The sequence below is a fragment of the Squalius cephalus genome, assembly GCF_949319135.1.
Source record: "Squalius cephalus genome assembly, chromosome: 16".
NCBI classification, from domain to species: domain Eukaryota; kingdom Metazoa; phylum Chordata; class Actinopteri; order Cypriniformes; family Leuciscidae; genus Squalius; species Squalius cephalus.
Window position 1 is genome coordinate 7,313,802 of NC_137137.1, and position 27,458 is coordinate 7,341,259.

Here is a 27,458-nt window from a genome sequence, read left to right on the forward strand (position 1 = left end):
ACAACTGTCAACGTTCCTGTAGAAAATATAGCATAATGAACATCGTTTCATGCTTTGTTCCCCATAGTATGCAGAGGAGAAAAAAGAAACCGTAACCAGCTCAATCTGACTCCTTCATGTGTGAGGTTGTCAAACCAGCGAGTTTGCAGAGCTGAAAACACAAGCCACAGAGAATTGCCCTCTGTCAAAAAGCAGCCTTCTGCCAAATAAAGAGACTCTGAATAAGATACTCAAAATAGTGAGGACACCAACAGCGGCTTGGTAAAATAGGCGATAACAAGATGCATCTCACTGACAACTCAAAAAAAGCTGATTTTTTTGTTTTGTTCTTGCACTCTTAAATTCAATTCAATTCACATTTATTTGTATAGTACTTTTCACAATACACATCGTTTCAAAGCAGCTTAACAGAAAATGCATGAGTCCACATTACAATTTAGAGTGATTATCAGAGGTAACTGTCTAAGTTATGTATTTCAGAAATGTACAGTGTTTAAATTAGTACATTTTTAGCTAACTGTGATTTGTATAATGTAATCATTTATGTCATGCTCATTGAAGTAATGAATACTAGTTTGTTAACAAATGATTATGACACCGAGAAAATTGCGGCATTGGTGCATGATAAATATAAAGGTTCTTTATTAGCTTCTACGGTTCCATAAAGAAACTTTAAACCTTGAATGGATTTGCCTTAAAGGGATAGAACCATAAACACAGATAACTATTTACAGCCCTCATAAGCATCCATTACTTTCCTGAGCATATGAAATATTCAGACCCAAGAGGTAGGACCTCAGCTGGAGCAACTCCATTTTTTCCTGATTGGCTTTAATTAATTGACATAGTTTTGTTCAAAACACAAAGAATACATATCAAAACCGCTCATTATTTTTTAGTAAAATGAAAAACATGATTAAAATTAATCAAAAGAGCAAACTTACTTAAGGCCAAATTCATTTTTTCAGAGCTGAAGGCAGACGAAAAATGAGCTTCTACTCCAGAAATAACCAAATTATAGTCTTAATTTATCAAAAGTCCTCAAGGGGTGTGGGTAAAACTCAGAGCTGGCAAAGCAATAATGGGAAACTCAGGAAAACTAGCTCAAAAAACCACAATCTATCTATCAATCAAGCAGTCAATAAATAGACCAACCACTTTGTCAATAAGTTGTTTGTCTACCTGTACATTTACCTCACATTCATCAGTCAACTACTTGCTGCTGTCATCAGAGTCTTTTTCTCCTCCTCTTTCACCTCCATCTATCTATCTATCTACATCACAGGTTTCACTCCTTTTAAGCCTTATATTACAGATTCAGTGAGTCGCTCCACCGCGGCCTAGACGTCAGATGTTGACAGCGTGATTGCCAATTATTTGCCATTTTGCTTAGATCCACATCTTTAACCTTGCAATACACAACATTTACTGCAAGGTTATTTTACTCTGAATAGCAGTAAACATGATTTCGGTTGTAAATTATAACCTTAGAGTGGACGATAATAATGGCCTATCATGTCATCAGCCTTAACGCGGATTTATCTTCACATGTTATATTGTGAAATGGATAAGCCATTGAGGTCAAGGTGAAACAAGGGATCTCTAATATCCTTCTTGAAACTTGATTCAAAGTAAATGTGCTTTAGGACACACAACAAATTACTGCTGTTGCAATTTGCTATTGAATGAACGTATCTGTTGCCTTTGGCTCTGTAATATAGCACAGTACCTCAGGGGTGGCCAGGATGATGTGTAGATGTAGTATATACAGTATATATACTGTATATTAAATGCATGAATGTTTCGCCAATCATTATTACATATTCGGGACTTTAGCGCAACCCAGATCTATATCGAACACAGATGGATCTCTACCTGTCATGATCATTTAAAACTCTCCTGATATTAAAGTAACAATTACATAAGAATAACCTTTTGGATCTTGGAAGGGTTCAGTTTGAGCAGATGTTTTATACTATCCTCACTGACCTCGTCAGAGCTCATTTCCCAGTACATTCAGCATCTGGCTCACATTCGCAATCTCAAACATTTTCAACATCTTCAAAATCATTCAAAAATATTTTGATCGCTGACAGCTTCTTCACCAGACCCACCATCAATTGACACTAATATTTGATTGCATTCAGTACTTGCTCTGCAGTAAATCACTGAGCCATTTCAGGTTTTGCTGTTGATGCTTCCTATTCTTTTGTTTTCTGCCTGCAGTAACTATGAGTGAAATGTCACTTAACCATTGTGTATCAGACATTGCCACCTTGTGGAATAAAGGTGAATTGCACTTATTCAGCCACCAAAGATTAAATTATAATTGTGCAGAAGAAAATATACTTACACTATTACACCTCATCGTTAGCAACCCTATAAAATGTTTACCAAAAATGAATGTGAAAACAGGCATTATTTTATATATAAAAAATTCTTGTTATATTGTTTCTGAATTGATTGAGGAATTCTAAGAAGGTTGATGTCTAACATTAAAAAATTAATGAGGAGGAGGGTGTGAATGAAGTCACGTGTCACTAAAGACCTGAGGTATGCGTTTAATGGATAATAATTTCATATCTCCCAATTCTGAGAATAAAAAAGATAGTCGCAATTGCGAGAAAAAAGTCAGAATTGTTTTAAATTGCTGTCACTGCATATTGTCACTGCATATTGATATTAATTGTTTTGTTGTAATATATATATATATTTATATATATGAGTGGTTTTGTATTACAGCAGAACCTGGCACAATTATTAAATGTTGCATGACTTGGGGGTCCTTCAATGCTGTCTGAGGCACATTAACATTAGATATGCGATATGTCCATGACAACCTCCAAATGCTGTTTCAGTGATCAGATGCGTTTCCAAGACATCTGTATTTGGCGCTGTCCACTAATTGACCGATGTTAATGCCAGGTGTAAATACATGAGTGGCTGTTTAGGAAATGGAAGGAATGGAAGAAAGATTGTTAAGCTGTAGCTTGCCAAATCATATGTTTTGTCATTAGTGTCAAAAGTGTGTTTTATTCTGAGTAAAGAGGACCTAAAACGTTCACTTATTTACAGCATTAGGCGACGGTAGAGTGACCAAAGCAACAGACAGTCCTGCACCGCCAGCTTTTTGTGCCGCCACCTGGGAATATCATAATGGTTCTGCGTTTCTGCTTCAGGTAGGAGGTTCAGAAAACAGCCAAATTGTGAAAATGCCCATCTGTCATGTCCCTACCTTTATCTGCCAGGGAACGAGAAAGGCTCAAGGAGCGCTGGAGAGAGGTATACAGGTAGAGAGGACATAATAAAGCAAAAATTACAGGATCGACATGGGTGGGTTTTAGAGCAGAGCCACCAGATTATTCAGAGGACGCTCAAGCAATGAGTACAATAGATCTTTTAGAGTGCTTCCTGCAGCAGTTATCAGAGCTAAATCATGACCTATTAATGAACCATTCAACATTTAATTTTGAAAAATGATGTGCTTCTGACACAGAGAAATGTACCAGTCTCCAGACTTCCTCTTCAAAAAAAAAATGTAGGCCTACTGTGTAAATAAAAGTGCAAATTGCAAATGAGCGAAGACAAATATGCAAATGAAAGCGGTAATATTGCGTCAGAAGGGAGGCTGTTGCAGATATTTCCAGAGTGCAAAAAAGAGGAGATTTGGATTAATCGCTCGTGACGAGGGGAGAACTCAGTAAGCAGGGAGCAGTGATAGTAGGTGGAACTGCATTTTGGCTGTTTCCCCATCATTTATGCTGAGAGGAAACTTTCCAGAACAGCATCCAGGAACAGACATGTAGGCCTACCCCTGAATTATAATTATTTATTTTTATATTTTTAAGATGCATAATTAATGTAGGTAAAAAAAATATTTGTGTAAATTACTATGATAATAATCATAATGACTCAACCATATTATTGTTGGTTTATGTCCGGTACACATTGTATGATTTTGGGCAGTCCCAGAAGAAAGATTAAAAGACGAAAGACCAATCGTGGTGGTTTCTGGGGTCCTAAACGGTGGTCTTACGTCGTACAGAGAGAGGGGTTCAAAGATGTCCGTTGACGGTCTTGCGATAAAAGACAGCCTGCGATAATTTTCTGACAGGGTAAAAAATTTTGCATGCTCATCTCACAGTCTGTTTGCTGACTAGCCAAGAAAAATGCAACATGAAATGGCATATGGATCATCACGGCATGGCGCTAAAACTTAAAACTACTTACCAAGCTCCATTTGCAAAATTGTAATGCCCAGTGGGCCTCTTTTCCCTAGCAATGACCATGTCCATATTCTCCTTTTTTGCTTCCTCCCTTTTTTTTCAGTGCACATTAAAAACCACAATTGACCTTTTCCAGAACTATACTTTCAATCTTAAAAGACATTTATCATAAAATATTATTACACACACAGTCAAGTCATTTCAAAATCAAGCTGAATTTTGTCAAATAATGGGAAAAGTCTGAAAATATTTTCTTTAATTGTTTGTGTTGGCTATTTTATTGCAAAAATGTTTCAAATGTAATTTCCACCACAGAATGCTATTAAACACATATGTGATTGAAATGATATTGTAGTGGAAATGATGCATGTTTCAGAAAAAGTACAACAATTCTAAATTCTCCTGTGATGCATTTATAAACAATGTTGGACAAATTCAACTAGTTAGCGTGTGAAAATTGCTTAAATGAATCGTGGAATCTAAATGGACAATTCTTATTTTTTGAATGGCATATTGCAGTGTTATAAATATTTATCAGTGCATCGTTACTGTTTTTTAATTCACTCGTATTATAGGGAAGATAATACGATAATAAGGAAGATAAAAGCTCACTTATTTTGTCCGTACACTGAACACCCTCGTTTGCAATGACGGTTTCTACGAAAAGTTTCATCTGAATTTGGGGTTGATTGAATCTGGGCCTCAAACTATTTTTCACAGTTTAAATTCATTGGCACAAATTACGCCCTCTAATATCCCAAAGGTGACAAGCAGGAAGACAAGAGAGAGACAGCATAATGCGACAGTTGTGTGACAAGCGTGTGGGGTGACAGAAATCTCAAATAGGGTGGCGAAGGAGGACGCTGCCGGGCTCGCTGCAATACTGACAGGGTTGACACCGCCTCATCAGGCTTGCATTTTATACTCTATTTGTGCCGAAACACTTCAGTGGGTTTGTAAATAGGCAATTATTTCCGAAAGCAGACAGAGCCAAAGATTTTCACATTGACAGCTGCATTGAGTTTATCGAGTGTATTAATAGAGGAATGTCATGCAGTTGGTGTGATGTTCTGAGACATCATAATGACCTGAGTCTCACATTGGCTTCTCCTCAGTCAGAGACTTGAAAAGATAACTAAAGGAGTGCTTGTGCTAATCTCACAGAGCAATGATGCGTTTATGAGGGGTTACATGGCACGCAACCATAGAATGTGTGTCACCAATGCTTTCTAAGCTACAAAAACCTTTTCGAAACGTAGTTAGCTACATTACAAGCTAACAAAATGTAAGTAACAACAGTGAATCTATTAACAGCAATATAGCTTGTTACTGGAAAAGCTGACACTTTTAGGAAAAGAGCTGAGCAAACATCGTGCTTGAGATGAATGAGACACATGATGTGTGAAGAAAAAACTGAAAAATCAAGGTAAATATTACTTAGACTCTTCAAAGGTTTGGGGTCGGTTTGATACAGTAAAATCTAATACTGTGAAATATTATTACCATTTAAAATAACTGTTTTCTATTTGAATATATTTTAAATGTAATTTATTCCTGTGATGCAAAGCTGAATTTTCAGCATCATTACTCCAGTCTTCAGCGTCACATGATCCCTCAGAAATCATTCTAATATGCTGATTTGCTGCTCAAGAAACATTTCTTATTATCTTTTTTTTATTTTTATAAATAGAACATTCAAAAGAACAGCATTTATATATTTTTATTTAGAAATCTTTTTAATCAATCAATCAATCAATCAATCACATTTATTTTTATAGCACATTTAACACACGTTGGCCAAAGTGCTTTACATACAGCCCAACACGTACAATCTAAGATTATAAAACATAGTATAAAACAATTACAAAAATGAATTACGATCAAATGCAAGAGAAAAGAGATGAGTCTTTAAATGAGATTTAAATACATCAAGGGTGGCACAAGATCTAACCTGGAGGGGTAAACTGTTCCATAAACAAGGAACTGCAACAGAGAAGGCCCTCCTTTTGATTTTAGTCGAGACTTAGGAATGTTAAAGGCCTAGAGGATGTATGTTGCTGAAGAAGTTCACTAATGTAACTTGGTGCCATCCCATTTAAGCCCTTAAAAACAAATAATAACATCCTATACTAACATCTTATGCCAATGAAGGGATGCTAGTACAGGTGTTATACGATTATATTTCCTAGTCCCGGTTAAAAGCCTAGCAGACGTGAAAGTGATGCATGAGAAATACCATAATACAATGAATCACAATAGTCCAATCTGAAAGTATGAAACAATATAAAATAAGTATTAATTTAAAAAAAGGAAAAAACACTGAACCCAAATTTTTGAATGGTAGTGTATATTTTATTTAGTATTTTGTCCCAGTAATGTTTTTTATCCCCTAAAAGGAGACAACAGTGTCAGTGCAAATTTCACTTATATACAGGATTTTTATTTTGGCATTTTCAATCAAACTGCATTTTTATCAACTGATGCAAAAAAAAAAAAAAAAAAAAAAAAAAGTTAAAACATTTATATTATTTAAAATATTATTTAATTATGTGTATTTAGGACTATGAAATTATAAAGTTGTAAAAATAATACATTATAATTTTATTGTTTGTGTGTGATTCCCACTGAAGCTTAGCCTGGCTAACGTCAGACCTCGTCTCATTGAGATGTGGTCTGGGAACCACATTTTCATTTTCTCGTATTTGAGGCGTGGTTTACACGCCCAGAGCCATTTATTGGGCGCTACGAATGTCTATCAAATGCGCCTGCACGTAGCTCATAGCCAATCGTTTCAATTATACCAGATGACGTACGTAGAGCGACAGAAATTCGACGAGGAAGAAGACGAAATAAACTTGCGTTCTAAACTACTTAGAACACTATCTAAGGCTGCATCGAAAGGTAACTTTGCATCTGATGCCATGTTGGATCCATAGATATAAACAAACTGCTTCGGTGTGTCGCATAGACGTCGTCATCGTCTTGCTGCTCCCTCCCCGTTCTGTGATTGGTTCCCTTTTTGAGGGGAAAATCTGGTCCATGGTATCCAGGCTGCCTAACAGCGTGAATAAAATCGCGCTGCTCGCAAGGCAGCATGGGGAAACCCAGGCTAACTGAAGCTGTTATTTTGTCAAATTATGCAAAAAGTGTGAAAATGTAGTTACATGTTTTTATGATACATAAAATTAGATATACTGTAAAATCAGCCTTGGAAAAACAAGAGAACAAGCTGTTTGATTCCATCACTGTCATTTCCATCACAGAATGCCTTTAAATACATGGCATTGACCACAACACTCAACATGTCTCGTTCTTATGCCTCAGGGTTTTGCAGGCCATGCATTACAAACACGCAAACCTAGTTTCCATTAATCTGCTATCGACAGATCCCATCTGTGAGAATTAAGACCTGCTCAAACTCTCATTATCGCATGAGGCAGGGATTCCGGATGTTTGCGTGCATTCGCTCCCGCTCTGCTTTGGTTTTAACATCACATTTCAGTGTCTGTCTTCAGATCACTTCAACCAGAATACCTCACAAAGGAAATTTATCAAATCACTCGTAGCTTCCCTTTGACAAGCATTCACTAAAAGCCCCAGACTGCATTGGGTCATGCTGCAATGGAGATTAAGCATTGGATTGCGCCACTAGATGTGGTGAAAATGATCATCTTCAGCATCTTTGTCAAACAAATCGAGGAAAAGCTTACCAGTGCAAAATCACAGCTGTCTGTAAACAAATAGGAGGAACTTCAGGAGATTAATGGCCTGCAATTCACAGCAGTAAAGTCTGCACTTAAAAGTTAAACGCAGAGATGTTAAAGGTCATAACAGATATCGGACAGGAAATGATTTTGCCAAATCATTGGAAAACACAGCTCTGTTTGGCACAAAGCACTTGTTGTCTGTAGATTACATTGTGTTCCTGTGAGGGGGAGATTATTGCAGGGAATATCAAAGATATTTTTGGCTACAAAAACAAAATCAAAAACAAAATGTCTGAACTGCAAACTCATGCAAGGAACCCTTGAGTTTCATAAAGGGATAGTTCACCCAAAAAATGAAAATTCTGTCATTATTTACTCGTGCTGCTTCACATCATGTCGTAATTACCATATTTATGAAACGACAACATGATTTAAACTCAGAGCTGTTCACATCCTCAGACTCAGAATATGCTTTTCTACAACAACAATGCCTAAATGAATCTCGGCGGTCAGGTGATATCGTGCTCATGTGGTGTACAAGTTGGAGATCTCAGAAAATAGTTTTCAAGTTGTAATTATGAGTTCTACAAGGATGTGAATGCTTTGTTGGAATCTCGTAATTACAGTAATTCTGACATGGCGTGATCGAACCTTCACACTCATGTCGTTCCAAATCCACACATTATTTTTCCATTATTTTTAAGAAATCTTCACAAAGATTGTTGTTTTTTGTTCGTTTTTTTATATCTATTTAAAAAGTCCTCTTTAGACTTCAGTATCCGTTGCATGTCAACTGCAGGTCAACTAAATCTTATTAGAGTATTAGTAGATTGTTATAGTAGGTTAGGGTTAGTAGGAATAAATTGACATGTACTTGCAAAGTTACTTATAGTTAGTAGAATGTCTAAAGTGCATTACTGAAATAAAGTGTTATCTTATTATTTTATTGTTTTTTTATAATTTTTATTTGGTTGCCATGCAAAATACTATTTCACTTTATTGTCTTCATAATGTTTGACAAAATATTCTACTAATAATCTTCATTTCCTCTTTGGCTTGCAGATAAAATATGACTTGGCAACAGGAAATAGACGTTTCTGTAGCACAAACAGTACAGTGCTAGCACTAGCAACGCAAAGGTCATGGGTTCGATTCCCAGGAAATGCATAAACTGAAAAAAAAAATTGTTTAAATAGCATAAATGTAAATGTTGATATGACCGATATCCAACTTGCAGAATTTGATTTGAGAGTAAACAGTGAAGTTAAAGATTAGTGAAAAATGACTAACAATAGGTTTGTGTGATTGCACAGATGGAATATATATAACGAGATTTGATTGCTCATAACTCATATAGCATTTTTATGGTGTTTTTTGTCAGTTATTTAATTTTACACCCAACATTCTTGTTGCAGAGAAAAAATCTGTTCTTTTTGTGTGTTACACGGAGAATATCAGCACAAGTTTAAAACCATGTAATGATAATAATAATAACAAATGTTTTACACCCATATTTGTTGTAGTAGAGAAAAAAAGAATATACAGTAAACTATGCTAGCATCTTCATTTTTTGGGTAATTAATTTTTAATGCATTATCAATTCAAATGGTACATAATAACAACTGGTGACGCCATAAGAATGTGATAGAAACGTTTACTTAATGTTTTGACAACTTCTAAATGCATTTCCCTGTTTAAGTGGTAAAAATTCAAGACTCATTGGATTTGCATTTAACTACACATCAGTTTGTTTGTCCATTTGTCCAGTGCCATCATGTAATTATTGATTATTATTATTAAATTATTGATGTAAGGCTATAAAGCAAGTCATTTCTCTCGGTGGCCATCTTGGTGACGTCCATAGACAAGCTATTATCTATTATCTATTAACCAAGTGTCGGCTAAGCTATAAATAGCAATAAAATCAGAAAAAAATTTGTCATGTTTAGATCAAACATTCAAAACAGAACTGTGGTTTTGCGCATACATGTTCTTAAGAAAACAATTTCTCTCATTCGTTTTCTGTGAGTGGTCCATCTCTTCCTCCTTTGCTGAAAGCCAGTGATTTACAGTTTTGTTCAAAAATCTGGGGTTAGTATGTTTTTTTAATGAAAGAAATGAATACTTTAATTCAGCAAGGATGCATTAAGGTGATCAAAAGTGACAGTAAAGACATCTATATTACAAAATATTTCTTATTTTATTTGATTTTTTTAAGTTAAAACCTTTCTATACATCAAAGAATCCTAAAAAAAAAATGCTTCCCAGTTTCCACAAAAATATTAAGCAGCACAACTGTTGGTAATAATAAGAAATGTTTCTTTAGCAGCAAATCAGTACATGTGTGCAATCTCCAAAAGTGTTGGCTAAGCTATGTCATGTTTAGCTCAAATCGTGCAAAAACAACAACAACAAAAAAAAAAACGGCGGTGTATCTATGTGTCACACCAAGAATATCAGCACATGAGTTTAAAACCACATGACGGTGAGCAAATATGATTCAAAGGTCCATATGTCACTGAGAAAAGCTGGTGCCGCTGTCTGTAAATGTATTCCACTGGTGCCCTATCAAAAACAGGGTGGAAAAATAAGGAAATTGTCTCGCAAATATATGTATTTTAAGTCAAGACTTCTGACACCAGTAAATGACAGAGGACAATTGCTCGCTCTCACAGAACTCTAATATCCATAAATATCTGTTTGAGACATAATCGCATGAGATAAAAAGGACTGGCTAAGAATGACAGCGGTACACAAAACCCACACACAGCTCTCAGGACCAACAAACGTGTAATTTAAGGCCAATGGATGTGGGTGGAGAAACACAGCATCTGATGCTTATTTCACATGTATGGCTTGGATTCAACCGTGAATCTCAGGATGCCTAGCAGAGAGCAGGATGGCCATAATTATATTTTCATTTCACAGAAAAAGAGCATTTTTAAATGGTAGCAATTGAATTAGAGATTCTGTATTTACTTATTTTTGAAGTAAAGAAATGCATTCAAATACAGAAATGTAATGCACGCCAAAAATGTTTTAATAAAGGAAGCAGGGTTGTTTCCAGTCCATAAAGGATGAGATTTTAAAGCATTTGAGGATGCTTACCTGTTGATAGAACACGGGGAGCGTTGGACTTTCAGCTCCCTACATGTAATGAAAGCAAACTAGCAGATGGTGCCCCAGATGGAGCTTCTCTGCACTGGACTGGACATTTCAGCAGGAGGGAGAGCATTTTGTGTCACCCGATGGCGTGTGTGAGATAATATGACTCTGGAAGACATGATGTGAGGAGGTGACACCGCAACATTAGGCAGAGTATCTCAAAATAATGACAGGCCTTTCCATAATGGGTAGAGGCTGTCCTCGCATGTTCGAAATCATGAAAGTGTGGACATGAGAGGGTCATGTTTTAACAGAGCACAGGGCACGCGCGCACACACACACACAGCATGATCATTCTGATGAACTACTGGTGATATCACCCTATAATATTACAAAACATTCTTTCTGGTTGCCTTTCATTCAAAATGTTGTCATTAGAGAGGATGCATTAGTCTCTTAAGCTTATACTTCTGCGTCGAACTTACGCTGTAGCTACGTCGTAGGCTGTGTGTAGCGCGCGTACCCTGACGTGCACCTCTCCAAAAATGTAACAACGCATCAACTCTACGCGGACGCAATCGCTGTGATTGGTCTGCTAGGACCGCTCCCTCGGGTTTCACATGCTCCCTCTGCACGCGTGAACTCGGACAACGACGCAGAAGTATAAATGAAAAGCAACGCGTTGCCTACAGCGTAGAGGCTCCGGCGTAGGTCTGACGCAGAAGTATAATGAGGCCTTTAGGGTGACCAGATTTCTCATAGTGGAATACGGGACGGGATTGAAATGCACATTTAAGCCATAACCAATACTCCACATGATATGTATTTTGACATCTGTATGTATTTGAGCATTCAGGAGCAAAGAGAAGTTGAACCACACTTAGTTATTTATTTTTTTACAACTTTTAGCATAATACCTTGATAAACTCTTTTTGAAGATCCTCGTTAAATGAACACACGCTTCTTTTAAATCTTTGCGTCTGACTTGATCTCCTCCGCTCTGTGCTTTCTAATATCCCGCCTCCACTAACTGCAAGGTAATCGATAATGAATAGTGATTGGATGATAATTTTGTTCTCCAAAATATACTATGACGAGATTGGCTACCTTTGATTAGGCTATTCTCATTCCAATTTAAAATAACTGTTTTCTATTTTAATGTATTTTAAAATGTAATTTATTCCTGTGATGGCAAAGCTGAATGTTCAGCATCATTACTCCAGTATTCAGTGTCACACGATCCTTCAGAAATCATTCTAATATGCTGATTTGCTGCTCAAGAAACATTTCTTATTATTACCAACAGTTGTGCTGCTTAATATTTTTGTGGAAACCATGATGCACTTTTTTTTTTTTAGGATTCTTTGATGTATAGAAAGTAAAAAAAAAAAAATATATATATATATATATATATTTTGATCAACTTAATGCATCTAAGCTGAATTAAAGTATTCATTTATTTCATTATAAAAAAAACATACTGACCACAGATTTTTGAACAAAACTGTAAATCACTGGCTTTCAGCAAAGGAGGAAAAGATGGACCACTCACAGAAAACGAATGAGAGATGAAAATGTTTACTTAAGAACATGTATGCGCAAAACCACAGTTCTTTTTTGCATGATTTGAGCTAAACATAAAAAAAAAATTTCTGATTGTATAGCTATTTATAGCTTAGCCGACACTTTGGGAGATTTCACTCGTTCACAATTTGGTTAATAGATAATAGATAATAGCTGTCTATGGATGTCACCAAGATGGCCACCGAGAGAAATGACTTGTTTATAGCCTTACATCAATAATTTAATAATAATAATCAATAATTACATGATGGCACTGGACAAATGGACAAACAGAGAAATGCATTTAGAAGTTGTCAAAACATTGAATAAACGTGCCCATCACATTCTTATCACGTCACCTGTTGTTATTATGAACCATTTGAAATGATAATGCATTAAAAATGAATTAACAAAAAAGATTAAGATGCTGACATCATTATTCTGTTTTTGCATTAGTGAGAAATGGCTGAGCGTTGCATTAAAATGATCTGGTATCTCCTGTATCAAATTTTCACTTCTTGGTACACATCACACTGATCTTGATAAAATCAAACTGAAAAATTTAAATTAGCCACAACCTAACAGCTTTCAGGCAACTACTGGAAAGTGACACAGATTACATGCATACTAAACAGGAAAGTTGCTAAAACATGCTAAAATATCATTTTGTAATTGCTTTTCCATTTAAGTTTGCTTGGCATAGCAACAAAAACAACAATAGTGGTCCTCATGAAATGCTAATAAAGACACTGATACAAATCTTGGAAAATACCTTGCACGTAAGCTCATTAAATTCTGCCTGCTGAATAATTTATTGCAAAACAATTAGAATAATTGCTTTTTCTGAACCCAGGAAACACGGAAACTTTGCCCTCTCGCTGCTAACGTCATACTGTCAGGTTAAAGGGGCTGTAAGCAGGCAGTTTCTAATATTTTTAACTAAATAGAGACCAAAAAATGATACATTTGAAAATATTTAATCTATAATTGTTTCTGGTGATAGTGCGGCAGTATTATTATAATGATTCTTCTTAGAAATGGTAAAAATAAGGAAATCAAATAAATAAGGTGCTTTCCTATTAAGATGTCAGCTTTTGAAATGATATTCGTGTCTCTCTGACAGATTGTTACGCATGGTTTAAACTTGTTAGTGGTTGCAGTGAGATGCTCTCTCCCACACATTTCGGCAGATATAACCCAAGTCCTTGTAGACCCGGCTTGTATATTTAGCGTGATTTGGAGTCATTCTGTTTCAACTAAATGCCCAGGGGCCAGAAATGAGGGCCGTAGGAGTCAGAGGTCATTGACGAGGGAGTATTATTCATTTTTTCCCTCATAATCACAGGCACAGACAGCAGCCAGGGCTCCGATCTACATATTCAAACTCTACAGTATGATGACAAGATGCTGTATTCATCTGAAGAATAGAGGCTTACGTGAATCCATGGTAAACACCGAACAACATATGAGCTTTTGATTTTCGCTGCTGTGACAAATATAAATAGGATGGTGAAAGAGGATATGTAAGATTGAGTCAATAATGTTATTTACTTTAATGATGGAAAAAAGGACGATGCAAGCAAACCGGTTCATCAAAACTAAAATGTATAATAAATAATTTGATAAATAAAATGTATTATAAATAATCAAATTATGTAATACATTTTTCATTTAAATTCATTTTGTCACATGTATCAACTGAAATGAATATCTATCTATCTATCATCCATCCATCCATCCATCCAATTTAAATTCATATTACGTTTTATTTATTACATTTTTATTAAAAATGTATACATTGTATTTATCAAAAATTATTTACAATAATTGTTTTCATTTATTAAAAACTATTTGTAATATATTTTGAATTAGAATTTTATAGTACGTTTTATCTAACTAAATGTATTTAAAAAAATGTTTTATTCCATTCGTTGTAATAATGTTTAATAAATGATAAGACTGTATTTATTAAATGTATCTAAATGTATTTTGTCATATCTCTCTGTCTATCTATAAAAGCAAGATTGTGTTTCAAAAAATATGTATTCAAAAGAAGTATTACTTTGCTCACGGTTGTTATTATATAATTTGAATACTGCAAAAAAAAAAAAAAAAAAAAAAAAAAAAATTGGTATCGGGCATAATGCACAAATCACAGGTCTTATTCATGCACACTGTCAAGCATTCCTGCAGCATAAAACAGCTTCAGCCCTTCAACTGACCTTCAACATCTTTCTCTGCCTTGAGGTGTGAGCGCTTTGCTGTATTTACATACTTCACAGAAGTCAGATGGGAGCAACTCTTTCTCAGGTTGCCTTACCTCGGACAGGAGCTGAATATTCTCATGATTTGTTTTGAAAACAGTCGGTTCAGGATAAGCTGCGTAATTCGATTTAGATGTCGACGTGGTGGTCTGGGAGCAGAGAGGGAGCTCCTAAAATGAAAAAGAGAGGAAAAGAAAACATTATACACTTTTACGACTCCGCATACAGACAGTAGAAAAGAGTTTCAGTGCTACATCACCACCGCTAATGGTTTTAATGGCCGTGTCTGACACCAAACCGCACATTAACAGGTTGATGCAGTCTAATAACAATGACATCGCAAATACGAAACGACACACTCTGGTGTTATTGTTATCATCTACCTAATGAGTGTATAGACTTGGCAGCCAGAGATGATATTTGAACACAGGAGCTGATTAAGTGCAATTCATACACAATCACTCAGTGGAACCAGACCCTTGTTTATGAGACGGAAATCTGTTCGTCTATTTGTGCCAGTGGGAGACAGAGCGCAGGAAACGCATCACTAGAAGAGTCACGCAGATGCCACGGAGTGCTGGAATAATACAGCTGCAAATGGAATACCGAGTGTCCCTCGGAGAGCTCTTGTCGCCGAGTCTTTATCTCGGAATAATCTGCTTGGATTGGAAGCGTTTCAGGGCGTCCCGCAGCTACGTGATGGAGAGAGAGTGGAGGGTTGACAATCGGCCACATGGCGCTCCCAGCAGTGGGCCGGACTCCAGGGGAAGGCCTGGAGGGAGAGAACATGCACGAGCACACACACACTCCAGTTGCGTGCATTCTCGCCCACCGCGGATGAAGAAGTCTCTCTCAGCGGTGGTCTCCAAGTGGTCCATTTGTAAGAGCTTTTCCCAGGAGGGAGATATTTGACCATAAGACCAGGGCTTTCAAGATCAACCAATCATCAGCAGGGTTCACAGGGCCTCTTTTAGACAGAGCACGGTCACACTTTTAAGATGATGGAGAAAATGCATTACTGTGATGTCAACAAAGTTAAATCGAGTGAAGTTCAGGGGCCAAAAGGCACGACATTTCTTTGAGGCTGAATTAGGAAAAGGATTGAAGAAATAAAAGGAATAGTTAGGAAAACCTTCAACTGTAACAATTTACAATAAGGTTTCATTAGTTAACATGAATTAACTATGAACGATACTTCTGCCGCATTTATTTATCTTAGTTAATTTCCAAAATCTACGAATACATTTTCAAGATCAAAAAGTACCTGTAAACATTAGTTCTCCTTTTTTGCCATTATTACATCGAGCCAAAACGGGATGATGTGTGAATTTAGGGTGCAGAATGAGTCGTTTTTGCAGCCAAGTTTCAATAAATAGCTTTTGGACTTGAAATGAGGATTTGAGTTCTGAAAGTTACAGAATGTTTTCATGTTACTGTATATGTTATCTTAAAAGAGAAGAGAATTTGATTTTTCATGATATGACTCCTCTTTAAACAGCTGTTGAATGATGGAACCCCATGGAAAATCAATGAAGATGTATGAAATTACATAACGAGTGAATCTAAAAGACACTAAAACTCAATTCAGAGACACCAATGGCACTGACAGAAAGAAATATCTTGATCCTCGTGGTGCACTTAAGATGTTTGCCTGGTAGGACTCGTATGTCTGGACGAAAACCCTCAATGTTGCACGGTGCTTTTACTGTGCTTATGGGCATGAATCTTTAATGAGTGAAAATGCAATATCTCTTTGTTCAATAAGATTTTTTTCTGCCTTTTTTGTTAAAATATATATATACATTATATGTCCTTTTCCTCTTGTGTATTCAGACATCAGATGCATTCAAATATGCAGTCTTTTGCAGCATTAGAATGAAGTGCACATCATCTGGAAAAGCAAAGAATTTAGTTCATAAATTATTAATAATTTATAAACAGGATATTTACCAAAAACTGGAGTAATGACTGCTGAAAATTTGACTTTGCCATCAGGGATAAATTACATTTGAAAATATATTCAAATAGAAATGGTTTGTTTAAATTGTAATTATATTTCACAGTATTACTGTTTTTTAAAATGAATTAATTAATTAAGCCTTGGTGAGCATAAGAGAAAAGCATTATAAATATTACCGACCCCAAACCTTTGAACGGTAGTGTACATGAAATCAATAATGTAGTCATATACAGTATATCACAGCACACCAAAAGGAATATTAGTGATTATTATATCAGTGTATGAACAAATATAAACTAAAATGTGACTGAGTGCCTCTGAATGTTCAAATCAAACTTATGCCACTAATTAAGAGTAGATCATAAATCATGCTAAATCAAAAAATGTTGAGAAGATGAGATTTCAATGAAAAAGACCAATTGGAACGCAGTATGCAAAATATCACATTGATGTCACCGATGTCAGTTAAATTTTGAAAGGTGAATATAAAATCTTCAAAATATAATTCCGAGGTTTACAAAAGTATAAAGTTTGTAAAAGGCAAAATTAGATCTGGATGATTCACAAAACAGTTTGAATTGAGTCCATACATTAAGCGGATTGGCTTAAGTATTTGAAAAAATGTAATATTTAGAGCTAGGGATTTAGAACCCCCCCTAATCGGAACGTTAAGGAATAACGATACAGTGCATCCTCATAATAACATCTTCAAGATAAACACATTCATGCTGAACAGATGTCTCAACAATATACATATGCTATCAGTGGGATTCTGGCTAAAGCACAAAAGTTTCTGACCCTATCGCTAAACCCGTCTATCAATTTGTATTTTATGTCGAACTGACCTCATAGAATCTTCCCCACCACATTTATCCAGTCATATGAGTGTAAAGGCTAATATGTGACTTAGCTTGTTCTCCCCTAACATTTCCTGACATCCTCATAATTGCAAATGCATCCAAGCAGATAACTCTCACAATTGGATGCTAGCCATTTGTTGACCACTGCAGTCACACACTGAGACAAAAAAACAGTACTTTTCCTCATTATACAACACTAAAAAAGTACGAACAAGAGCATCTGCTAAATTTGAACTTAAATGTTAATGCAAATGCAAATAGGACAGTATAATGTTACACGAGAACACAGAGATAATTACAAAAAGCTGCACACGCATATCTTAATATAAGGTTGTAGTTAATAAAAATACATCTACGGGGTCTATCCGGGGCGAACGCGAGAGCAGCTAAATTTAGCATTAATGGAGTGTATCACTGAGGTTAAATGAAACCAAGATGATGTGCGAAGCTTAAACCACTTTGCATTCTGGTATCTCGTCCTCTGCGCTGCATAAGAATAATTTTGATGTCTAAAAAGCCTTGGCAATACAAACCTGGAACAAAGCAATGGCATTTTGTTTGGGTCATTCAGGGTGAGACTCCATCAAATGGAACGGGCCTTTGTTTACCTCTTCAGAGTATCGGATTTGAATAATTCATGCACATGCATGCAAGAATCATTTGACTCATCAACCACATTGATTTGCCAAATAGAGCCAACCAAGAAGTATAAACACAAGAACCAATCAAAATGTTAGATAAGCATTTAGAGTAACCGATTGAGATTTCTCTTACGTTTGACCTGACAATCAGTATATCTGAATGCATATCGTGAGTGAAGCGAGTCTATATGTTTTGACCTGTCCATAACATGCTGCACATTTACTCTTGCATGGTTCTCTGCTGCTGGTTATTTGGTTGGCAAGTAACGTGCAAACGGCCTATAATTGTGCACTTTTATACACCAGCATAATGATGCAGGTGCATCGCCATCTCAATGCCAATCTCACTGTCAAATTAATAATGCTTTTTTTTTTTGTCTACAGTTTCAATGCCACATCTACACTTCCAATCAAAAGAATGTTGCTATCCTGCTGAATGTTGAAATGAAAATTTTTCATGTTTTTGAAAGTCTCTTATGCTCTCCAAGTCTGCATTTATTTGATCAAAAACAGAAATATTATTACAATATAAAAGAAATACAAAGTTCTGTTATGAAACTCTAGATGGCGCAGGCTAATAGTTCCTTAACTCATTCAGCTTACAATCACATCGTTCACATGGTTCCTGCTCTATCAGTAGCCAATGAGCTCGCTACTCAACCTTCAAATACTTGATTAAGTGACATTAAGGAACCATAATCAGAATTTGTCCACTGCATTTAACCCATCCAAGTAAATGCACACACATTAGGAGCAGTGAGTAGTGAACACATACACACAAACCGTGGCCACACACACCCATTTTGCCGCCATTTTGGCAGCCATTTTGCTGTGGGGAGTGATTGAGAATCGAACCTGCAACCTTTGGGTTACCAGTCTAACCATTAGACCACGACTGCCCCCTAAAGGCCCCTTGAGGCCCCTAAATGTTTTTTTCACAATGGAAATATTTGTTAAATACAAATTTTTTTTTTTTATACTGTTTTGTTGACTAACTTCTTTCTATACTATTCAAGGATGCCAGTTTTGTCTGTGTATCACACTGAGCATTTTAAAAACATGATTCATTTAGATTCAGACAGTCAAAAGTCAATACTGTAGTACACAAAAAGAAATGAATTTGTATTTATAGTCCTGTTTTTTTTTTTTTTTTGCAGAAATGAGTTACATGTAAACCGAAAATTCTCAGTTGCTGGTTCATTTTTACACTAATATGTCTTTCTCTAACACATACATATCTTCTTACATATCTTCCTATTGCTCTTCCATGACAAGAATTTTCAGTTTACATGTAACACTTAACATTTACATAAAAAATTTTAATAAAATGTTGTGATGTTCTTCCTTGTTCAAAAAATGGTGGTGATTGTGCTGTCAGCAATATATATATATATATATATATATATATATATATATATATATATATATATATAAATTGGAAAATAAAATAAATAAATAAATAAATAAATATTTATTTCATTTTCCTATTTAGCAAACACAAACATTACATGTCATAAATATTTATGGAATATAACATGTCTGACAGATTTTGATCACTGAATGGATCATTTTTCATGTGATGGCTCACTTCACTGAGAATCAACTCATCAGTTTCATCAGAAGTGAACATGTTTTGACTCACAGACGTCTAACACCTACAGACTCAACAGGAGCCTCCGCGCACACCTACCCATTACCTAATGGCCACGGACCAATCGTTTCGAACTCCCAAAACTAACTCCAAATGAAGTCAGTTTTGGCCTGATTTTGTTCGAAATGACGTAACATCAGTTCGTTCTTCGATTTCGCTTGAAGTATATCGGGGACTTAAGTATTTGCAATAGCATTTGCAGCGTGCATTCAGAAACCCTCCACCTTCCCCAGCTCCACCTGTATAGATCTGCTACGGGTAATATTGTACAGCAGCAGCATGTCTCACTTGCTCACAGCAGTGTGTCGTATGTGTCCCGTACTTACTCTGCAGCAGCAGTGTAGCAGATCTATTCTGCCAAGACCAAACATATCAATATTGTCATATCCATTATCATGCCAAACACTCCAAGAGTTGTCATGACAGAACTGTTTTCTACTGTAATATATTTTAATTTAATTTATTCATGTGATGGCAAAGCTGAATGTTCAGCAGTCATTACTCCAGTCTTCAGTGTCACATGATCCTTCAGAAATCATTGTTTATGTAGATGTTGCCCAAAGGCTGTGACCGAAGATATCCCACACCACAGGCTTCATAACATATTTCACTGTTTTAGATATGTGACAAAGCAAGCATCATCAAAACACTGTTCAAATGGAACAAATAAACACGACAAACTAGATTTGGAATGTGAGGGACACGGTAATTAGACCCAGGCAGAGCAGCAGACACCTGCTGCGTTCCCCGAGGTCCCCTTTCTCTTTGATCAAGTGATAGTTCCATGTGCGCTGACCGTACACTGACACGTAAAACATACGACGCTACCGCGCCAGAGGGGATAAGGTCATACACTCCAGGCACGGAATACACAAAACAAACCGTTTCACAGTATTGCATGAGGTTTTTATTGAATAATTGAATGCATGGAATGAAAATGTGCAAGTGCAGAATTAATTACCTTCCTGCATTTCTGCTGTATCATGAATTCAGGAGTAATCTTGACTAATTAGTTTGTCTTAGGCTTCTGCGTGTTAGAGGAATAAATACTCCTCTGTATCGACGCATAGAGTGCTGAATAATTCAGCAGCTGTATTTGGCAATAGGTTAAGTAAAATAAAAACAGCATTCATTGGCTAGTCAAAGACATGAGCTATTATTCTTTCTATATATTTCTGGTAAAAGATAATTGTTGGAAAATGTACAGCATATATATTTACACTTGAGCATTACTCAGACTGCTAAAACAGGCTATAGCCACTGGCAACGTTCGGAAAGCATAAGATGATAATCATGTCATGGAAGTGTCAAATGCACCACACATGGGAGAGCTCGGAATAGACACAATAATGTACCTCAAAATATTATAATGCAGAGAAATGTGCGTGTTCATTTTTTAACATGCTTGCCAGCTATAGCATACTATACTTTTTAAAATAACATACAAATGCATCTTATACTCTGCTGAAAAAGCCAACATGTTCCTTTGGATTATATACTTATATATACACATACATATTTACTGTATAATGTATGTGTACACACATAGGTGAAGTATGTCGTTTCTGTTCTGCAAATAAAACAAATGTAATAAATAAATTTGGTTACACTTTATTTCGATGCTCCACTTTAGACAGTTTACTAACTTAGCAGATATTAAGCAGATAGGTGAAGTGTCATTTCTATTCTACAAATTAAACAAAAGTAATAAAATGTTAAATAAAATAAATATTAAATTAATATAAAATATTGTAAAAAAAACTTGACATCTTCAAAAAAGTGATGAAACCTATTGCCTTAAAATAACTATAACTTAAATTCCACATAACTTAATTTTTTCAATTACGCATGAAGTTTATTTACTTAATTTTAAGGTAACGGGTTTCCTCACTTTAAGTTAAGTCAACTGATCACTTTTTACAGACAGACAGACAGATAGATATAGATAGACAGACAGATAGATAGTAGGAAGGATAACTTCCTTTCAGTTTCCAAAAAGCGTAAATAAATTGAGCGTGACCGAAATCCCAGCTTATGCATACGACAACATTAAGTTGATCCCCAGTTGCCGCAGGGGTCTCGAGGTCATCAGTAAAGCAAGACATCCTTGGAGCGCTCCGGGCTTTGCTGCAATACGGACAGCATGTTTGATTCACTGACCTATGGTCCCCATCAGTCTTGGTAGACGCTAAAGATTAGAAGCTGTGCGCAGCATTAATTAATAAGGCTTTATAGACAAATCCCTGTGTAAAACCCACATCTTTGATTAAATCCCTTGTTTAAAACTGAACCTGACAACCTAGATCCTCTCTGGACCAATTTAGACACTCGTCCTTCTGTCGTGCCAACCTGCCGACGGCCTGAGCCCAGACTGCGGCCACAGCCAGGTGTGAAAGCCATTAGCCCGGCCTCGCACAGCTCGCGTCCAGCAGAGTGTCTTAAGACTCGGAGTGGCTGGCAAGGACGTGGGACGTCTTTACTCACATTTGGCTTCACAGCTGTCAGAGTAATTATCTGTGTTTGAGCACAGGACATAGAAGCTTTAGTGGCACTTCTAAGAAGGATTCTGATTAAGACTCGTAATCTGCAATGGAGAAATCACCAGTGACTGGAGTGGAATTTCTAGGACAAAGCCCTCAGGGGCCGCACGGATTCTGGGCAAGAGTTCAGGAAAGAATCCCAACTGACACCATTCACTTTCTCCTCATTATCACACCATGTTTCTTTTCAGAAAATGTTTAATTTTTCAATCAGCCAACCACAGAGACGCACAAATTGTGCTGAAACACAACTGACAGGGTTTGAACAAATCGGTCCGAAGAGAGAAAGCGAGTCTCCGAGATGAAAATGAGCAATAAACAAAATGAGACTATGAATTTTAATCAGGGTGGTTAAAACTTGGGCTTAGAATCCATTTGTAGTGGTAAATCAGTACACGTTTCAGGTGCAAAGTGGGTTTTATTCTTTACGACTCCAATTTGAGACCAAAATGGTCCATAAGAGAAACTTTAGAGTTGCTTTAGAGCATGAATTACTGACACTTTCCAAGTTGAAGCTCATTTTATTAAAGCACTAGCAGAAAAATGGCCTTGCCTGTAGCATGCCAGTAAATTGCTCAAATGGAAAAAATGTGAGGAGATAGATCCAGGAATATATGATGTTTACTGCTGAAGCTTTTAATGCTTATCCAGAAAATATATTAAAATGATTAGTGGAAAAGGCCACGCTATAGCAAGATTAAATGTGTAATACAATTTGACAGGATGATTAAACACTCGCATTTATACGACAGCGTTTGAGGACCTGAAAACCTGCACCTCTAATTTAAGAAACATGTAAGCTATTATTAGCTATAGCAAATACACGTTGTATCACAACAATGACATATTTGTATAGTGCTCAAATATGCTAATTTGGGCGATTAAACTAAAACAAACACAATGAACAGAATTTTGGGGCATCACATGTTATTCCAATATCAAATGACACCCAAAAATGCTGTCTAGATAAGCAGCACACTACATTTTGAGGTACACCCACTCACGCCAAACTGGTTAGCAATACGGTCACTGCAGTTTGTGTCAGTGTTGTGTGTATGTGTGTTTGAGCTTTAGCACACCTCAAGCGTCAAATAGGTTAAAGGCTAATCATGTGAGAGGATTACATGGGAGATGTCCGGCTCTAAAATCAGAGCAAGACAGTGTCCACCAAAGGTGTTTAAGTCACAGATTTATGTCAGGATTAACTCTACTGATACTGTAAGAGAAATCAACACGTCAAGAAGAGCACAAAATGTCCTATTTTATTAGCGCTTTTTAGTTTTTTACAGAATTAGTAACATTTTATGCTGATTATTTAATGTATAGCAATTAAACACACATATTGAAGTTGAATCAGTAGTGGTTAAAGTTGTTGTTTTTATGATGCCGGCTACAACTAAATTCTTACATAGTATTTTTGTCTTGATGTGAGAATTATAAGATATTTGCACTGGATAACAAGATACATTTACTTGAGAAGCAAAATGACACAAGTCTTATAGTAGGCATGAAATCAAAATTGACCCTATTTACATTGTTAGTGCACATTAATTCATCTTTGCTAGTTGATTCACATAAAATGTGATCTTTGATCAAAATCTGAAAACGTCAGTTTGATGGCTTGGGTAGAACATGCACTGTCAGGGACCAAATTTGGGACCTAAAATTAATCAGACACTTTGACCTGACCATGTTTTGCTTAAAGGAGAACTCCGGTCAATTTTAACATTGAGCTCATTTTTTTGTACATTTGGAGTGCTGTCAGTACAGAGAACAACGACAAAAATCGGTGTTGCCTACACCGTGTTATCCTCTTTTTAAAATTTGCACCCTGTTGACTTCAATGGGGCAAGTTTTAAACCTGCTTTTAGCCTCTTAACATCCTTGAGCTGTCATTACAAGTGCACAGGTCATGTGAGTGATTCCTTCGGAGTGAACGCGGGTCAATCTGACTGCAGTAGATGTGAAAGATATGAATAAAAATGATGTTTATTCAGCCAGCGCACATACCTGTATTTACTTCCTGTTTTCGGTCAAAGTCCATAGTAATCGATTGTCGAGTTCACGCGCATTGGTTTAGTACCTATGATCATGCGCGTGAACTCGACAATCGATTACTATGGACTTCGACCGAAAACAGGAAGTAAATACAGGTATGTGCGCTGGCTGAATAAACATCATTTTTATTCATATCTTTAAACATTGTTTGGTAATTGGTTGACCTCAATTGGTATTATCTAATTGTGTACTTAAATTTAACAGCTGACAGCTAATTCAACCTAATTCATTTATGAGACAGTCTAACATAAGCATGGCCAAAACCAGTGAAATATCAACTGATTTGATATCAACTCTTGATTTCTTGTCATATTTTATTACCATTTTCTAAACTATAGCGAATAATCTGTGATAATGTAAGAAATGTTAAAGGTGTCTGAATAAATTTTGGTTTGACTGTATATCCTTCTTATGTAATTGTTTCTTGATTTAAGAATGTTTTGATATTTGTACTGGGTAAAAAGACAAAAATACGGAGTAAGGAAAATTTGTTCACACCAGTGTCAAACTATTAAAGTCAAAATATATTAACACAAATTTTTTTATATAATTAAATTGTTACTGTAAATCGTATAGAAATGTTATATCACCTCTGTATTTTATAATTTAGATCTGACTACAGATACTGCTGGGTTTTGTTTACGGCACTTAAATGGTCTCTGTTTCCACACCCTTGAGTCATCGCACACGCTCTAGCAGATGTTAGGTAATTAAACAGCACTCTTCTGTGTTGATGTTGCTCTGCAGTTCCAACACGTGTTCAACAATGTACTCTATCAGCGAAGAATTCAATCATTTAAAATATTCATCATAGTAATTTTTTAATTCACATCTAATTTTAAAAAAATTTACACATCCAGGGCACGAAGCTCCCGTTCCACCACATCCCAAAGATGCTCTATTGGGTTGAGATCTGGTGACTGTGGGGGCCATTTTAGTACAGTGAACTCATTGTCATGTTCAAGAAAACAATTTGAAATGATTCAAGCTTTGTGACATGGTGCATTATCCTGCTGGAAGTAGCCATCAGATTCAGAGGATGGGTACATGGTGGTCATAAAGGGATGGACATGGTCAGAAACAATGCTCAGGTAGGCCGTGGCATTTAAACGATGCCCAATTGGGACTAAGGGGCCTAAAGTGTGCCAAGAAAACATCTCCCACACCATTACACCACCACCACCAGCCTGCACAGTGGTAACAAGGCATGAGGGATCCATGTTCTCATTCTGTTTACGCCAAATTCTGACTCTACCATCTGAATGTCTCAACAGAAATCAAGACTCATCAGACCAGGAAACATTTTTCCAGTCTTCAACTGTCCAATTTTGGTGAGCTCGTGCAAATTGTAGCCTCTTTTTCCTATTTGTAGTGGAGATGAGTGGTACCCGGTGGGGTCTTCTGCTGTTGTAGCCCATCCGCCTCAAGGCTGTGCGTGTTGTGGCTTCACAAATGCTTTGCTGCATACCTCGGTTGTAACGAGTGGTTATTTCAGTCAAAGTTGCTCTTCTATCAGCTTGAATCAGTCGGCCCATTCTCCTCTGACCTCTAGCATCAACAAGGCATTTTCGCCCACAGGACTGCCGCATACTGGATGTTTTTCCCTTTTCACACCATTCTTTGTAAACCCTAGAAATGGTTGTGCGTGAAAATCCCAGTAACTGAGCAGATTGTGAAATACTCAGACCGGCCCGTCTGGCACCAACAACCATGCCACGCTCAAAATTGCTTAAATCACCTTTCTTTCCCATTCTGACATTCAGTTTGGAGTTCAGGAGATTGTCTTGACCAGGACCACACCCTTAAATGCATTGAAGCAACTGCCATGTGATTGGTTGATTAGATAATTGCATTAATGAGAAATTGAACAGGTGTTCCTAATAATCCTTTAGGTGAGTGTATATTACACATGCATTTTATATAGGCTATATATGGTAGATAATGTGGATAGTATCATACATGTATGCATGTATATATTAGTGCTGTCAATCGATAAAAAAAACTCTTTCAGGATACTGTTTTTATTTTTTTGTTTTTGTTGTAAAATTTAAATAAGCTTTACAGATCTTTATTGGAAAGAGTTTAAACAATGTTTTTCATAATTGTTAATGAACCATGAACAATATTTGCACATGCACCTGTGGGACAGTCCTTAAGACACTAAATGCTTAATTATATGAACAGCAGCTACGCTAATTATTTTCTATTTCTTTCTCTGTTTTATCTTGGGATGCCCATCCTGAGGTAACTAGAGAGTATTTCAGCTCCAGTTTGCATCCAGCCTATTATGAAGACTTCAGATGCATAACAACTATGAAGAGACGACGCCAACTCCTGCGAAGACTTCAGATGACGCAAACTCTGAATCAACATGCACCAATGCTACAATTTTCTATATGTCATAATCATTTGTTAACAAAAATGTATTCAATACTTCAATGAGCTTATTGTTTCTGCCTTAACTTATTACATTGTTTAAATCAGTACATTTTTAGCTAACTGTGTGATTTGTATATGTACATTTCTGAAATACCTCTGATAACAGATCACTCTCAATTGTAATGTGCTTTGAAATGATGTGTATTGGGAAAAGCGCTATACAAATAAATGTGAATTGAATTGAACTAACAGTCTTCAGGCGGTAAACAATTAAAGTCACAGTTCCAATAACTTAGGACACTAAAAAGACATTTCTACTAACTCTGAAAAAAAAGCCAGGAGAAAGAATCATTAGCGTTTTCAAAAAGGTTCGTTTTCATTAATAAAAACGCCGTCTCATTGTGGACAGAAGGCCAAAACGGAGAGAAAAAAATGCGAAAATGTATTAGTGTGGACAAGGCCAAAGACGGTGCTACAGAGAGGCAGGAAGGACAGACTATCCTT

General features: G+C 36.4%; 1 protein-coding gene across 1 annotated transcript in view; it reads right to left on the reverse strand.

The window, feature by feature from the left end:
* The window catches only part of fibcd1a (fibrinogen C domain containing 1a), a 158,687-nt gene that overhangs the window by 119,243 nt on the left and 11,986 nt on the right, over positions 1–27,458 (reverse strand). Inside the window, exon 3 of the mRNA XM_079897233.1 lies at positions 14,922–15,035. The gene's annotated coding sequence lies outside the window, so the exon portion shown is untranslated. The remainder of the gene's footprint in view (positions 1–14,921; positions 15,036–27,458) is intronic.